The sequence below is a fragment of the Aulonocara sp. 'chitande type north' Nkhata Bay genome, linkage group LG11 (assembly GCF_057382095.1).
Source record: "Aulonocara sp. 'chitande type north' Nkhata Bay isolate Kocher_YH1m ecotype deep benthic linkage group LG11, A_spYH_male_GT1.1, whole genome shotgun sequence".
Classification (NCBI taxonomy): domain Eukaryota; kingdom Metazoa; phylum Chordata; class Actinopteri; order Cichliformes; family Cichlidae; genus Aulonocara; species Aulonocara sp. 'chitande type north' Nkhata Bay.
This window is the reverse complement of record NC_141354.1, coordinates 30,381,454-30,397,377: the sequence shown is the minus strand read 5'-3', so window position 1 is coordinate 30,397,377 and position 15,924 is coordinate 30,381,454. Positions and strand designations below refer to the sequence as shown.

Here is a 15,924-nt window from a genome sequence, read left to right as displayed (position 1 = left end):
GGAGCAGTCCGCTCGACCGTCCCAGTCCAGCGGTCCGGAACAGCCCTGCCACCCATGGGCGTCAGCGGGGTATGGCAGGGCATGCGCACTTCCTATAATGTATTTCACAAATTTTGTTTTATTTTATTGGAAACAAAAAGACAGTCCGAGAATACAATAAATAAATAAATAAATGTATTGTGTCTCCTCCCGGGATCGAACCAGGGATCTTGGTGCACTTTAGTTTTATTTAATTTTAGAGTACTTCCATGTATTTCCAATTGATGTTACATAAAGTTCAATACATTTAAGAGAAAAATACCATCCACTTTAAAATGATACAGCGGTGGGTTTATAAAGCAGTTGCAATGAATGTAAATTCCTGATGGAAATAATATACTGAATCGCTTCATTTTGCATTATTTTAAACGTTTGATGCTATTTTTAATATTTAATTTTGCATGATATTGTATAGTAGAAATTCTAATACAGAAAGTGTTACTTAGTATTATTTGAGAATACTTTTTTACTGTTTTCAGTGCTGTAAAGACACTGGGCTTTGTCGACGGGGATCTGCTCCCCTCAAACTCTGAGGCTGTACTGTTGAAATCGCAGGAAAAACAGTCTTTGGGAGATTTGACTGACAGTTCCCCTCTAGCCAATGAGTAAACTCAGAGCTACTGATTGGCCAAATAGCCCCCGCCCCATTCCATCCCGACCAAAGAACAGGCCTTTCCACTTTGCTTTCCAGCAGTTACTCCACACTGTTTTGTAAAACACCACTGGGGGACGCTGCCAGCCTGTATTGGACTGATAGCACCTCTGTTAACCGCTGTCAATAGATTTATACTGGAAAGCTCACAGCCAAAAGGCAGCAGCTCCACATTGAGTTTTTCCACCACTCTCTCGCAGGAGCTGTGCAGAATACAGCTTCTACTGGTACCATTTCATTGTCAAGGCAGGATTATGCAGCACTTGGTGTATTTGATCATAAATGTCTAACAACACTACAAAAGTCCAAAGATGTATCAGACATACTATAATCAGAAAGGCAGTCAGGAGGAGGACAGGTGACTGGTCTAAAGTAAACAGCTACCATTATTTATATTTGGACTGACCACCTATCCCCCTTGTGCAGTGGAAACTTTTAAATGAGGGGGCCTGTAGATATTAACTTCATGAATTGTAGATTCTCTATTGATAAAACCAAGGTAACCTGCTGTTTTCTACACTGTTTAATTATTAACACTGTGTCGAAGATACTCCAGGCCTCCAGATACAAATGCTACGAACTGTTTTCACACCAATTTATAAGTACATTGAGAACTTAGGGACCCCCGCCTCACTCAACAGACACACTAGAAATATAATCATAATTATAAGGGTCGACCCTTTTCAGTGTCTATATTAATACTGCAATACAATATTCCCATGTTGTGAAACATTATTTTGGCTGTCTCTCTTATAACTATGTTTTTCAGCAGTTTACAATTTAACATCCTTTATTAGGTGTGCTTTATTAAAAAGCATTTTTCGTAGAGCCACACCATCCTTACAAGACATCTTTTTCCTCCATGGATTGGTGTATTAGTTGACTGAGACACTGAGGCAAGACATGTGTTGGTTATCAACCAAATGACCCACTTTTGCCCTCGGACCCCTTCCTGTCTACTCTTCTGGGGATTTAGTACAAGTTGCTATAGTAACGGAACAGCTAATAGGCTTGGGCTGTCGCTGTAGGCCCAAGAATGGCAGTAATGCATGCAGTGAGGTCCTGTCTAGATTTACTACTGTATATATTGTTTTGGGGGAAAGCAGGTTATTTTAGATTTGCATCCCAGAATTAACATTAACAACTTTTCATGAGGAGATTTCTTTTTTCACTGTTATTGATTAAATGACAGTATTGATTGAGACATTGAGAAGACATAGTAGGTGAGTAAAACTGACCCTGTAACACTTAATGTTATGGGTTTCAACCACTCCTCCACCACAACTTACTATTCATATATAGACTAAAAACTGACCAACAAACATTTACATAAGCATCTGTTTTTGATAGTTGTGGGAAATTTGATATTATTGATCAGCCTCTGGATTGCAGTAGTTAGATTTAGGTGAACACTGGCATATCTGAGATGTTTTATAAACATTTGTTTTATGTCTTACACAAATTTGTAATCTAAATAATGTTACTACATGTAATAATAAAGTGATTTGAGGCCTTCCTGGTGCCTTGAATGCAAACTGACTGAACCCCTAAATTGACCAAGGCACTAAAAATGAAATACAGATGTTGATGAAATTACATGCTCCAGTGTACAGGGTGAAAAGATATATTGCGTTATGCCGTCATCCCTTAAATCTACTAACTTCCCTTCCAGACAAGCACATTCCAAACACCCACTGTGAATGGAGCCCTAATACAGATGGGGCTTGAGAGCCATTCTGTCAGAGCAGAAATTTGTCCAGATGGCTAGATCCTGCTGTGAGGGGATGTGGATGGAGTGAGTAGTGGTCTGTGTGGCTCAGGATAGGCCCGAGTGGACTCTTTTCACATGGTGGGCCCCCGGCGTTCCCTTAGTTCCAACTTTGAAGCTCTCAGATTACAACCACGGTGAAGGAATTCATGTCAGTCCTTGTGTTCTTATCAAGTCTGTGGTTATATAAGACACAGAATCCAGTAAAACGTTACTAAAAGTACCGGTGGTCAAAACGAGATTCAAATAAGTCCATAACAATTCACTGACTGCGCATTTGTAAAGCACTTTCTTGGATATCATTTTTGCATGTTTTGAAAAAATTCAAGTTCTTTGCCAACTCTCCCTTCATCAGCTTCAAAAACTGACTTCAGATCATATTCAGAGTCACATACAAAGTCAATCAGGGTACTAAGTGGCAGGCTCCAGTGCACTTTATGTCCTCGATATTTATGCAGCAGTGGCAGAGAGAAAAGAAACTTTTCACAAGTAACAGATGACGTGGAACCACAGACCACCTGGATCTACTTGCGGAAATCTGTCTCTTGTTTTAGAACATTTATGGTGCCCCAAGATACTTTCCTCTGTGTTATTCTATACCTGACACTCCAGGGCTAGAGTCGTGTAGTCATTACCAGTCTTTGTGTCTGCAGAGTTACTGGGAATGCATACACTAGGAGTATGCATTACACTACAGGTTTCAATCAGACAAGAAGAGATTAATATAGCATAAATGTATTTTATTAAAACTACTATCTGGTCAAGAAAGCTCATCTAAATGCCAGCACAGAGAGAAAGAATTATAATTATTTAAGGTAAAAGGTAGCTTGGGGTTTTCTGTTGCAGATCAGCTGTAACACTCCCTGCAGAAAACGGAGTGAAACAAAAATCGCAAAGGTGTAATATAGTTTACACAGTCATGCAGACGTTCATCCATGTGACATTATTGTCACCATAATATAACAAAAAAGCCATCAAAATTAAAAAAGCAGCCAACAGCCTTTGATTGTGCTTGATGAATACAAGGATCTAAGGATTTTTATTGCCATGAGGTGAAACTAAATTTTGCACTCAAGTCCTAGTTAAGACCAACAAAAATAACGCTCATCAAGAGCAATATATACAAAACCAAGAAACAGTATGAGTATAAATAAGAGCTTGAGAAGCAGCTGCGTCTCTGTGCGTCGTCAGTTTGAATAAAGAATAAACCTGAACCTGGTGAGATGAAAGTTTAAGCAGCACAAAATTGACACTCTGAAGAACCTCTACCATCTTTCCAAGAAAGTAAATAGTTTCCAGCTTTGGTTTCATACTGTATGTGCTTATTTGGAATATTCAGAGCTCGGCCCTTTGCAGTACTCAAAGAAACTCCATGTAACCTTTGTAGAGATAATAAATCTGTTCATCTGCTGAACGGAGGGAGAGGGAAAAGTCACACAGTGGAAGTGGTGCTGACTTCATCACATGTGGGTCTCTGCTGGGAGATTCCGCCCCACAAAGCGAAGCCCGTAGGATCTTGTAACACTGTGACTGATGGGTGAATGGCATCAGTGACAAGCAACTCCCATTCCCCCTGGGGCCAATGTGGCACAAAGTGAATGGATAGGAGTGGTAGGGAATAGATCGCCTTTGAACCTAAAAAGAATAATTCCCCCTTCTTCCAGTGCTGGTCTTTACTCCCGCTCTCTCTCTTAGTTCGTGCCATTCTTCTTTCACTTTTTTCCTTTCTCTGCGGTGATTTTTTTTGTCCTTCTGAGCTTTGTGGCTGACGATGATGACCTGGGGAAGAGTAGAATGTGAATAAAGTTGCTGTCATTTCAAAGAAGCGATGTGTCACTCAGCTCTTGTCTGACTTTATGTCAGAAAGAAAATTTAAGCTTTAAATAACACGGCACCGACGTTGTCCTGCAATTATTGCATAAGCCTAACTGAACGTAACTCGTTTGTTTTGGATAAATGTAACTCTGAAAATAGACTAATGATCCAGGGGCATTTTTGTGAACAAATTTCAAGAAAAGATTTCATGATGTGACATTTTCACATGCCCTCAGGAGCGCCGAATGCTTTTAATCACGAGCAACAGTTTTTGAACAGGTTACAATCAAATTTGTTCCTTTTTGTGTTGCACTTTAAGGCAGCTAGTCACTAACTAAAGTTTGATGGATTGCTCTCCTCTGGTTACCTGCACGGCAACGACTGCTGCTGTCTGCGAGGAGATTGTTTGCGTTTCTGTGGCCAGCTTTTGTCAAACATCCTCTTCCATTTCAGTTTCTTGAAATGTTAAGTGTTCCTTTTCACCGCTGTCCATCACCACCCAGTGAATCCAAACAGGGAGCGAGCTCCTCTTCTGTCATGCAGGGAGAAATTGAGACAAAGGAGAAGAGGGAAGAATGTACTGGCTTGGTGTGATGACAGTGCTTTGTTTGAATCCACAATATCGTTGCTGGCTGCTTTAAGTCAACATGTGTGGGTGTTTTTCTTATTTTTTTAATTATATACTGCATGTAAGAGTCTTTTTTTAATGGGTTGGTATACTAACTGACATACAGTAAACTCCTATAAGTAGTATAGTCTTTATATTTATCACATGAATATGAGCGTTATAAACACTGGCCTGACTCCTAATGTAAGTAGACAGCTGAAAAGTACTTTATCCTGGTGAGAGGACCTTTGCCTTGGTAAATCTCCTTGTCACTGCGCAGCTGCTGACTATCTGCTCTCATCGGGTGCAGCTCCACAAACTGCCGAATCCAGTCTGTTGACCTTTCACTTCTTTTCTCTAACACAGCTGTAGGCTTTGAACTTTAGATCTGCTCCACATCCCCCCGTTTGGCTGCAAAACTGGCCAATCTGAAATCAAATCTCATGTCTGTTCTTCACAGGTCCCCCCTCAGATACAGAGCAGTTGCTTTTTGGCTTCTGGGAATCTGAAGCTTTTCTTCTTGAGCCAAAAGAGCTTTGACTATTACATATTTTTACTCAGTCAGGCCTGTAGCAGCTCTATGCCATCTGAAGTGATACTGAATAGGCTCCAGCTTCAGCACATGGTGAGAGCAACCGGCTCTTATGTCTTGCCTGCCTGCCATCTGGAAAATTACAGCTTTAAGTAGGCCCTTTCAGTAATTACCCTGCCAACTCTGAAGAAGGGCTCCGAACACACCGTGATGAAATCTACATGACTGATCGAGTGAGGCCATAGCAACTGAGAGTATAGTAGAAATGCAACATGCTCAAAACCTCCTCTTGTTTTTTAAGAAATGGCTACTTCTGGACACTGACATTGCTTATGATCTCTACTACAGTCTTAGTTGTATTTCTCTAAACATGGGTGAAGGTCTCAAACTCACCACAAAACCTTTAAGTTTTGTTCTTTTATTAACGAGTAAGTCAAGTTCTCTGACACTGGAAATCATTTATATCAAATGATATTTGATATAAATCTATAGTGTGTTAATAATATTATAATATCAGACTGAATCTCTAAAATACATTATTTTTGTCTGGGAATAACTGGCTGCTAGCCTATAAGCATGCTGATTTCAAGAAGAAGAGGTTTTATAATCTACTTTGCAAAAATAAGAGCTTTTTTTAGGGATCCTGGGGGAAAATGGTAAACTATATTCAAACTATAACTATATTCAAAATCAAAAATGTACATAATCAGCATTAGACAGAATAAACATGCAGCGTATCAGTGTCAAAAGTCACTCAGTGTTGAAATATAAGTTTAAATATGTAAGTTTACATACATTCGTGAATGTCTTGGTAATTTTAGGGCTTTTAACAATTTCTTAGAATTTAAAATGAATCTTTGAAAAACAAGAATTAGAGTGAACAAAGTTTGAATTTATTTGGATTTTTATCCACACAGAGTTGAAATTATACATGAACCCACTTAAATCTTTTAGTAATGAGACCCAAACTGATATTACAGAGGAAATTGGTTATGATATTCAAGAACAATCCAGGAACCACAAAGGCTCAAGTTTATGATGAACGGGAAACTGCCAGAACACCAGCATCAATGTCCACAGCCTGCAATTACTGTAATATTTATGCTAATGATGAGTGTATGCAAACTTCTGACCACAACTGACCACAACTGTAAATACAATAGCAAAATACTGTTGGAAATCACTGGACATCCTGTCGCCCCTGTCTGTTTGCTACTGGTTTTAACACTTAAAGGTCTGACTTTTACAACAATCATTAAATTGCCTCCATTTCTAGAACAATACTCTATACTCTGCTCCTAAATTATGTCTACACCAGCACACACATCCTTACTCCTCTTCCACTGGCAGGTAGTTACCTTCATAAAATATGTATCAGAGTAGTCTCCTTCATGTTCACAAATTGTTGCAACTCAGTTGCTCTCAGGCTCCATAAATGCTTTACAATACTCGTACATCATAATCGACACCTGTGCGCTCAGCAGATTTTAGCAATACGATGAACTATTCTAACACGTGATAACTCACACAGTGAAACAATGTAGTGAAGTGCTGAGAGTAAAACTGTTCTGCTTGCAGAAATGTCATATCTGGTGATCACTGAAACTTATTTAAGCAGTTACTGTTCAAACTGAGGAATGGAAATTTCAAATTTCAGGATTATGATTTTTAGAGAGTTGGCTTTAAAATTTGTATTTATTTATTTATTCTTTCAGATGGGGGCTTCTGTATAGGATTACATTTTGGGTTAGGATCATGACTTCTTGCAGTCTCAGCTGGCTGGCAACTGCAGTTCATGAAACAAAGTCAGTTCCCATAGACACCCATGTTATAAAAAGTGCTGTTTACAACCTGATGCAAAAGAATATTTTGGACCTTGCGGATACTTTTCATAACAACTGCAGGATTCTCTTTTAAATAAGTCAAAAGTTAAGAGCCTGTCTGCTTTGATTAACAGTTGTGCTTACAGGGAGTTGTAATAGACTGATGTCTCATAGGCCTTGTAGTTGCTAATTTAGTCACACAGGCCTAGACACTCGTCAGCGATCCACTTACAACCACCAGTTCCTAGGGAAAAATGTGAACTGCTCAACTGATTGGCAAGCGGTTGCTGGCTGTTGCTTGGTGATTTTGGACACAAAGAATTTCATGGTCCAATGCCAAAATCCTCTGTGGTTGGTTTTACTACCGCTTGGTGAGTAATTATGAAATTATGAAAAGTGCAACACAAACAAATGCCTATAAAGTACAATTTTTGGCTTTTGAAAAATGTTGGTTGCAGTGGTAATACACAACTTTTACTTTGAAACCAAACATCTTTCTGGTTTGTGTCACACCTTTTTAAATTTCACAACAATCAGCATGTAGTTGATGAGTGTCTGCAGACAATGCAGTGTCTTCTTTGCACTCAGCCAAAGCAATAACAAGGAGCTGCTGCACCCTTGTTGCGACCAGTTACACCTAGCAACTCCAGCAACAACTTGTACAACTTGTAGGGGGAAAGGCACCTTTCCTAGCAACTGGAGGTTGCCAGGGAGTCCCTGACTGGTCTCTAAGCCTACCTCACTGATGCCTTGTGCTACTGAACTGGACCTCTTCTCCATTATTGTGGGGTTAATACCTTCTGGAGCATTTTAAAAGAAATTTCTTAAAAATTGTCTGTTATTTAGCACCAATTAGCAGACATGTATGTGTCTCCCTTGAATCTGTTTGGTTTATGCCACATGCTAATCAAGCTAGCTAGGGCTAGATGGTAAACCTGTTGTACAAATATAGTAACTTTTCAGAAAGAAAAATAATATTCCTGTGGCCAAATCACTAAGACTTCAAAAGGAAAGCATCAAAGGGAATATATCCATACATATACCCACCTTTTGCATACAGTCTATTGTTTTAACATATCACACTCCAAAGGTCATGCCCAGGCTGGCCAATCCATTTTAAGGGTAGAGTGCTTTCAGTGTCATCTGCGAAATGTTATCCTCATGTCTAACTGTTAAAATATCTTGTCCCTTTCATGCCAGCAGGGTTTTGATCCCACCTTTAATCACTGACCATTATGAAGCCATGGTGCTAATGTGGTCAGATTGATAGCTTATACTCAACCCAATCTTAACTTGTAAACTTTTGCCTTAATATTTAGTATACAGCCAAATGAGTAGTGTCTATTTTCTAATTATTGGAAGCTAAAAGTTTTCCTTTAGTCATTTGCAGTTCAAGGGGGAAAACCAAGATGTGTAACATTTGTCCGACATATGCACTACATAAGTCTGAGTTCATTAAAATCACAGCCTCCACTCTTTGTAATCAAGACAGCTTTATACTTGCCCTGAAATAGTTCCTAGTGTGAAAATTTGTTTCCATAGCTTCCTTTCCGCAAGTTGGTATGGAGCGCTGAAAAACCACGAGCACTCCCTTGGTTTGAACCGCTGCCTGGGCCTGACAAAACATGAATGTGATTTACATTGTCCCTCCTCCAAAATGTCATTTTCAATTTGAATCCTATCAAGGGCTAATCTGGAAACTGTTACTCAGTGTGTCTTGAATATAAATTGTTTGCAGCTGAGAGTCAAAAGTGGACCGGTGGTAGCGGAGGGGAGGGGGCAATACAGCAAAGTCTCTCCTGTGAAATGCCATGTTTAGGCTGATGCACAGGAAACAAGCTCTTACCAGCCAGGAAATGAAGTGGCAAGCACAGGCCGGCTTGTATTTCCCCTCCTGCTTTCAGATGGGCCTTGTTAGTGTGGAGACATCAGGGCTCCAGCTTTTTGTTCACATAGAGCTGCAGCGTTTTAAAGATGTTAAGTGTTTGTGATGGCTGACTGGTATGTTGCTACGAGGTCTTGAGTTTCTCAGACCTCCAGAACCACTCCCCAGCTGCCCCCATCCCCCATCCCCTGCCTCTACCCTCCCTCTGTCTTTATGGTTGAGATGAGTGATGTGAAAGAGCTGAAACACACTTATGTGTAAGCAAAAGATAAAATCTCTGTGCGATACGCTGTAACAGTGAAATTTGTGGCTGTACTAAAGCTTGTGCTGTTGTTTCTCTTTTCCCATGCCATAATAAATAACAAAAAGGATTTGTGCGTTCCACTTTAGATGAGTATTGATAAAATACTCATTAATAAAATCAATGACAAAACACATCTGTTCTTTAGACTCTCTCCTTGCTCACTTGAAATACTCCAATACTGGCTGACTTGCATGAACAGCCTAAAAACCAAAATTGTCATCCACACATTTTCTAAAGATGAAAACTGGTGTTACACTGAAACAGACAAAGTATGTTTTGTGTTTCATGTTCACTCAAAGGGATGGATAAGCCTCACATCTGCCAGTGTTTTTCTACAAGTTCAGGCTGAACCTGTAGACTTTAAGAATCTGAAACGCTGACGTCAGATCAAACCAAACAGAAGCAATTAGACAGAGAATGGTCCCTTCATCTGAAAATGAAGAATCACATCAAAACATGTCAGGTTAAAAATCACATGTGTGATACAAAACTTGTGAATTCTCTTAGCTCTCTTAAAAAAAAATCAATCAACTCTGGAGAATAAAGTCAGGACATTTTCCAACCTTAATCTTGACACAGAGCACACAGCAGCTTCACATGGAGTCAGACTACTGGAAACAGCGGTTTTAGAGACAGCGCAGGATGGGCAGAGTGCACTGGAGACGCGAGACCTCCCCGCTCTCCATGAATCCACTGGACAGTTAAATGCACTGTTCTCACATGGGTGCAATCTGACATCACGCAGACATTTTTTTTTTTTTTTTACGAGGTAACCGAGTTTAAAAACTGTTTAATGTCTGATTACACTGGAACACTTGCACGTCTGGCGGGTGAGGTTCAAGGCTGCAGTGCACGTATGAAAGCAGCTTGGGTAAAAGTTAAACACTGTAGGTAATTTTTTGATCAGCTCTGGTCTTTTGTTTTTCAATTCACACAGAATTCCGATTATTAGCTATACTATGGTATCAACGCCAGGATGTTCAGGAGTAGTCAACCTTTTAGTACCATTTTAGTTGGAGGCAGGATGACAGGTGACCGAGGCTCACGTAGAAACAGATTTCCTGTTTGCATTCACATGTTCCAAGGTCAGAGCTGGCTTCATGCCCACACAAACCCGCCGCTGCTTCTCTAAAAGGACCACCTAAGTGTGAAGGCCTGTCACGACGGTGGTGAGTAGTGATTCATAGCCTGGACCTCAGGGCTAAGCTGAAGTCAGTATAAACAATTATAGCTGAGAGGGATGTATGCTGAGTGTGTTTGTGCGTCAGAGAGTGGTGAAAAGAGAGAAAAGAGAAATACTGCTTTCTGACTGAGCTGGGACTCAGTGTACACATTTGCCTGGATTATACCTTCTTCTCACAGGGAAACAGCGATGATTCACTGTTCGGAGAGTCTAAGCTGCTCTCTTCGGCACTCACGTATGAACGGTCATAGAACACATAATGATCATGGTGCGTTAAAGGGCTGCAGTTAATGTCATAGAGCCTAAACACTGCAGTAGCATTGTGACTACCAGACACACAACAGACTTTTTCCTTAGAATTTCCACCTTTTAAACAGCCTCTGAGTTTTCTGTACATACAGTCAGTTACATAAAGGTAGCGAGGGAAAAACAAACATCTCTCTGGCCTTGTAGAATAATAAAACGATTGCCTGTAGGAGTACGAACAGAAGTAACTCCCTGTGTTATGAGGTTATTCAAGTTTGAACAGTATATTGATGGCCAAGGCCTGTGTTTATACATAATGTTGTTCACAAGACTAGCGGAAAGTTTAGAGGTGAATAAAATTGTCTTACCTCAGATACAGCTCACACCTGTAGACACATGAGGCACTTCTTTGCTGGTAGTGATGTTGAGTGTGGATATACATGTGATTGAGCGTTTATTACCCAAGTGTCATACAGACCACCTGGACTTATTTTGTAACTGTCACCGTAAGATTAGAAAACAATTCTTATATTTCTGGAACCATTTGAATTTTCTCTCCCTGTGAATGCTTTGTGCTACCATGGCTTTTTCTATCTGAAAACATTTGCATTTCACCTCAAGCACAAACGGTAACAAAGTTGCAGTCATTTAAAGAGCGCTTGTAAAATGGGCCATGAGCCTCGTGGCAAAATTAACTACATTTTTTAATAGCGTTCTGGTTTAAACGAAATTCACATTCGTATATACACTTTCATTTACAGATTTACACATAAACTATAAATAATTTTGGGACATGAAAGCAAATTAACGCTGTTTCCATATTATCATGTGGATTTTAGTATCTGAAGGCAGGTGTCTGACGTGGGGTTCAAAACCAAAGCTGACTTTCTTTGTTCTTTCTCATGAATATGGACTATTTCTTCTTATTTTTCTTTGACCTGTGAACACATAGACACACTACTGGACTATTGCATTGAGCTAATTAGAATTTTGTGGTCTAAGAACACGGTCAATGAGAGACCACAAAACACATTTTCTGCCAAAACTCAATAATAACAAAATGATGTACTGATGACGTTTTATATGTGAAAGAACAAAGGTCAACAGAGACATCATATATTTCACAAAAAGGCTTTTCTTCCCATAATTTACTCTGTAACTCAGGAACAGAAGGGGAGTATTACATTATGTTTCACATTTGTTTGGATAACAAATTATTGGTTGTTATATTTCTGGTGCTTTTAATTGACATTGAATTCATTTAAAGCCTTAATTACACATAAAATATCAATCTGGATTGTTGTATATCAGCTGTCACGTGATTTGTTGATGGAGCCACACAGTAGCATGAGAAGCTCAGCTTTCTTCTCCAGCACTGGTAACTACTTATCACAGGCAGACGTTGCATCACTTTTGCACTCCTCGTCTTATGGTTGTTTCCATCTGCCTGGAAAGAGGTTAGAAGTTGACTGGCAGAGGTCCTGTTCTTTAAGAGTTAGTGGCTCACTGCAAGGGGCTTGTTTCTATCAGGGGTGAAACAGCCGCCCGTCCATCATCCTGACAGAGCTGACAGCCATTCAGCCAAACCAGAGGAGTTTCTGCCAACAATCAAAGGGCTTTTCATTGAAGGAATTCAGTTCTGGTCTGTCATCAGGGAGGGGCATTCCCAGCTGTCAGCAGGCCAGGGGGACACTCTGGTTCCTCCTCTGCTTTCTTTTTTCCTCTCTGGTCAGATCCATGGATTGGTCAAGAGCACACGCTCCACCCTCTCTGTCTCTCTCTGTCTCTCTCTCTCTCTGCCCTTGAAAGTCAGTGTGCCATCTTCTTTATTTATGCAAGCAATTCAGCTCAGCTGTGTTGTGTGACATTGCACAGCTGTCTGCATTGTGGCAGTTTACTTGTACGCTTTCATTATTTTTGATTTCTCATTATACCACATGTATTTTTTAGTAACTACTCTCTCCAAGTACCCTGCAGAAATGTTACTTTTCTTATTCACCACTTGAGGGAAGCAAAACCAAGGAAAACGCAAGGAAGTGCCACTGTTATCTGTAGTATTCAGATACCTGACACATTAATCCTGACTATAATAATGCAGTTATATACATTTTTAACTTGATTTTAGGATATTTCCCACCAAGCATGAAACAACCTATTTTCATCTTGCTCAGATGACTTTTTTTCACATTTTCTTTTTTTTTTTTTACGTTTTGTTGCTTCTTCATCGGGTTGGATGAATGAAAACACCATTTTTTGGGCTGAAGCTATTAGTTATCTTTATTGTCATTGATTGTGACAGTTATTTTTAATAAATATTTAACTTTGCGGTATTTCAAACCCCATGAATATTGTAAAACTTAACAGTGGCTGTTTTCAAAAACTAAAGAAATTAAAAAATCATCACATGCTGATATCAGCAGTGATGATTTCTGTTTGATGCACAATTAATGCATGTTTGCTGAATAATACACAGTTGATTGACTGATAGATTACAATGGAGAAACATAACACCCTGACTTTAACACCATTCAATGTTCTTTAGTATGTTTATAGTGTGTAGCTAAACTGTGGTTTATAGTATTTCTATCTTAATATAATATAGTGTATATAGTACTTGTGTAATCTTTGCACTATATTTTCTTACCATATATTCTTTATTTTTCATGTGCATGTTTAAATGTTTCCATTTGCACCATTTTTTTTAATGTTTTGCATGTCAGGAGGTGCTAAAATAATTTCATTGTTTTGCTACCCTAGTTTGCAATGACAATAAAGCCACTCAATAAACCAATTAATAATAATTTGTAATCAAATCATTTGACAAATTTGACACACATGCACTAAATATCAACAAGCTGCTGTAACATTTATGTCTTTACTTGCGGCACAGTTTCAGAGTAGGGTACTCTCTGATGCTTCATTACATAACCAGTGAGCTGCCTGCGTGAATCAATTATTTATCTGCATGTTGTAACACTGAGGATACTTTGATTGTGACAGACACCAGCCAGACAAGGCAGATCAGTAAATGGCAGAAAAAGAAAAAAAAACCCCACCAATCTCCACTGGATATGTGGCTGTGCAATGTGACTGCAGAGGGAAAGAACCTTCAGATAAAACATGTTTCTCCACCTAGACAGAAAGACAGCGAGGATGCTTGATTTTAAAAACAGCCCTTGGCAGTAGAGGAACCAGCACAAAATTATTTGTCTGCAGGTCTTTCCACATGGGATTTGTAATGAAGTGGTCAGAGAAGTACAGGCAAAAGAAGGAAGATATGTATTTCTCTTTGTGCTTCATGCCTCTGTCCTTTTTTATTTAACTCTCATTAAGGCAGGTAATACTGACAAAGTGGTTAAATAGGTGCAGTGCATCTTGATTTTCCTACCAGGATAATCAGCCATGACCATCTGTTCTGTAAAACATATCTGATAGCCTATAATGAAATGATTACATGCTGTAAAGGTTCAAAGCTTATTTATTTCTTTATTTTTTAAGATAGCTGAGACTTTCTCTCTGCATTCAGAGATGAAAAAACTGGCCTATTCATGTCCACAGTACAACACAAGGTAAAAACTCACCATGCTTCATTGTGAGACTGTGTCCTTCACTTCCTTTGTATATTTTCTCCTAAGTCACAGCTCTGCAAAACACTATCTGAGCTGAAGTAATAGTATATTAGTCTCCTGTCACTAAAGTTATCATTAAAATTCTTTGCTAGTTTCTTTTGAAAGCTACAATAGCCACACTTCAGCGTCTTAATGCGCACGCACAAACATAAATTTTGATCTATAATGGGTCCTCGTCTAACCAATGAAAAATCATTTATTCAGCCACCATATTTAGAGAATTTCATATATGCCGTCTGTTGGCAGATGGCGTAAATTGAATAGAATACCAGACATTTTCATATGTGTAAACAGTGCACAAGTATTTTACTAAAAGCAAGAATAATTTTGCAAATATGGCGGTGAAAAGCTTTACAACAACTACTAAATGGCAGAGGTGTGGACTCGAGTCACATGACTTGGACTCGAGTCAGACTCGAGTCATTAATTTTATGACTTTAGACTTGACTTGAAAAAATGTTCTAAGACTTGTGACTTGACTTGGACTTTTATACCAATGACTTGGGACTTGAATTGGACTTGAACCGGTTTACTTGAAAAGACTTGATATTTTACCCCAAATATAAAATTTAATATGCATATTATATAGAGATTGAAAATGTGACGTCATTCACGGGTAGAACCGCAAAGGATTCTGGGAACTCGTGGCAAGCGGTAGTAGCGCACGCAGGCTTTCAATTAAAATCAGTCACACAGCGATAAAAAGAAACACAAAAATGTCAAGAAGCTGTTGTATTATTAACTGCAATAGCCGGTCGCATGACAGCCACGGGAAGCCGACGGGTAAAGAGATCGGTTGTTATCGGATTACGTCGTTGAAGAGAAATTGTTCGAGCCATGTTTCCGAAGTAACAAAGACGCGACGGATGGCCTGGATTGCAGCCATTCAAAGATCAAATATAACGTCCCAGAACACTCCAGCTCACAGGTTAGTCTGCTCCAAGCATTTACACGAAGGTCAGTATTTTTTAGTAGTTAATACGTCATTTTCATAACATAATTGGTGATATAGGTTACAAGCAAGTCTGGCGCTGAACAGAAATTGTCGCGCTATGCTCCTTTATTTATTGTGCATAAATAGTGAATTGTCCTGACACAATATTGCGTTTCGCTTCTGTTATTATGGTACATTGACAAAAACATATACTTTTATTCACAGGATAAAACAGGTTTTTTGTATCACTAATTGCCCAGTACGATTACAGCATACAATATTATTGTCACTGCTACATTTCTGTAACGCGTACCAGAAATTATTTCCACTACTAATTAATTACCGTTGAGCTCAAAGGTCCTATTAATAAACGGTTAATGAATGTGTATTTATGACGACGATTTGTGAGACTGGTAAACTTATGATACGTACGATGGTCTTTCGTTCTACACGGTGCGTTTCAAGGTCCTGCACCCATCTGTCGGTAAACTGTACCTGGGCTTGTTG

General features: G+C 39.2%; 1 protein-coding gene across 2 annotated transcripts in view; it reads left to right on the top strand.

The window, feature by feature from the left end:
- Positions 1 to 14,866: 14,866 nt before the first annotated feature.
- Positions 14,867 to 15,924, top strand: part of spmip4 (sperm microtubule inner protein 4) — a 30,735-nt gene continuing 29,677 nt past the window's right edge. For both annotated transcript variants that reach the window (XM_086312015.1, XM_086312016.1), the window contains exon 1: positions 14,867 to 15,411. The gene's annotated coding sequence lies outside the window, so the exon portion shown is untranslated. The remainder of the gene's footprint in view (positions 15,412 to 15,924) is intronic.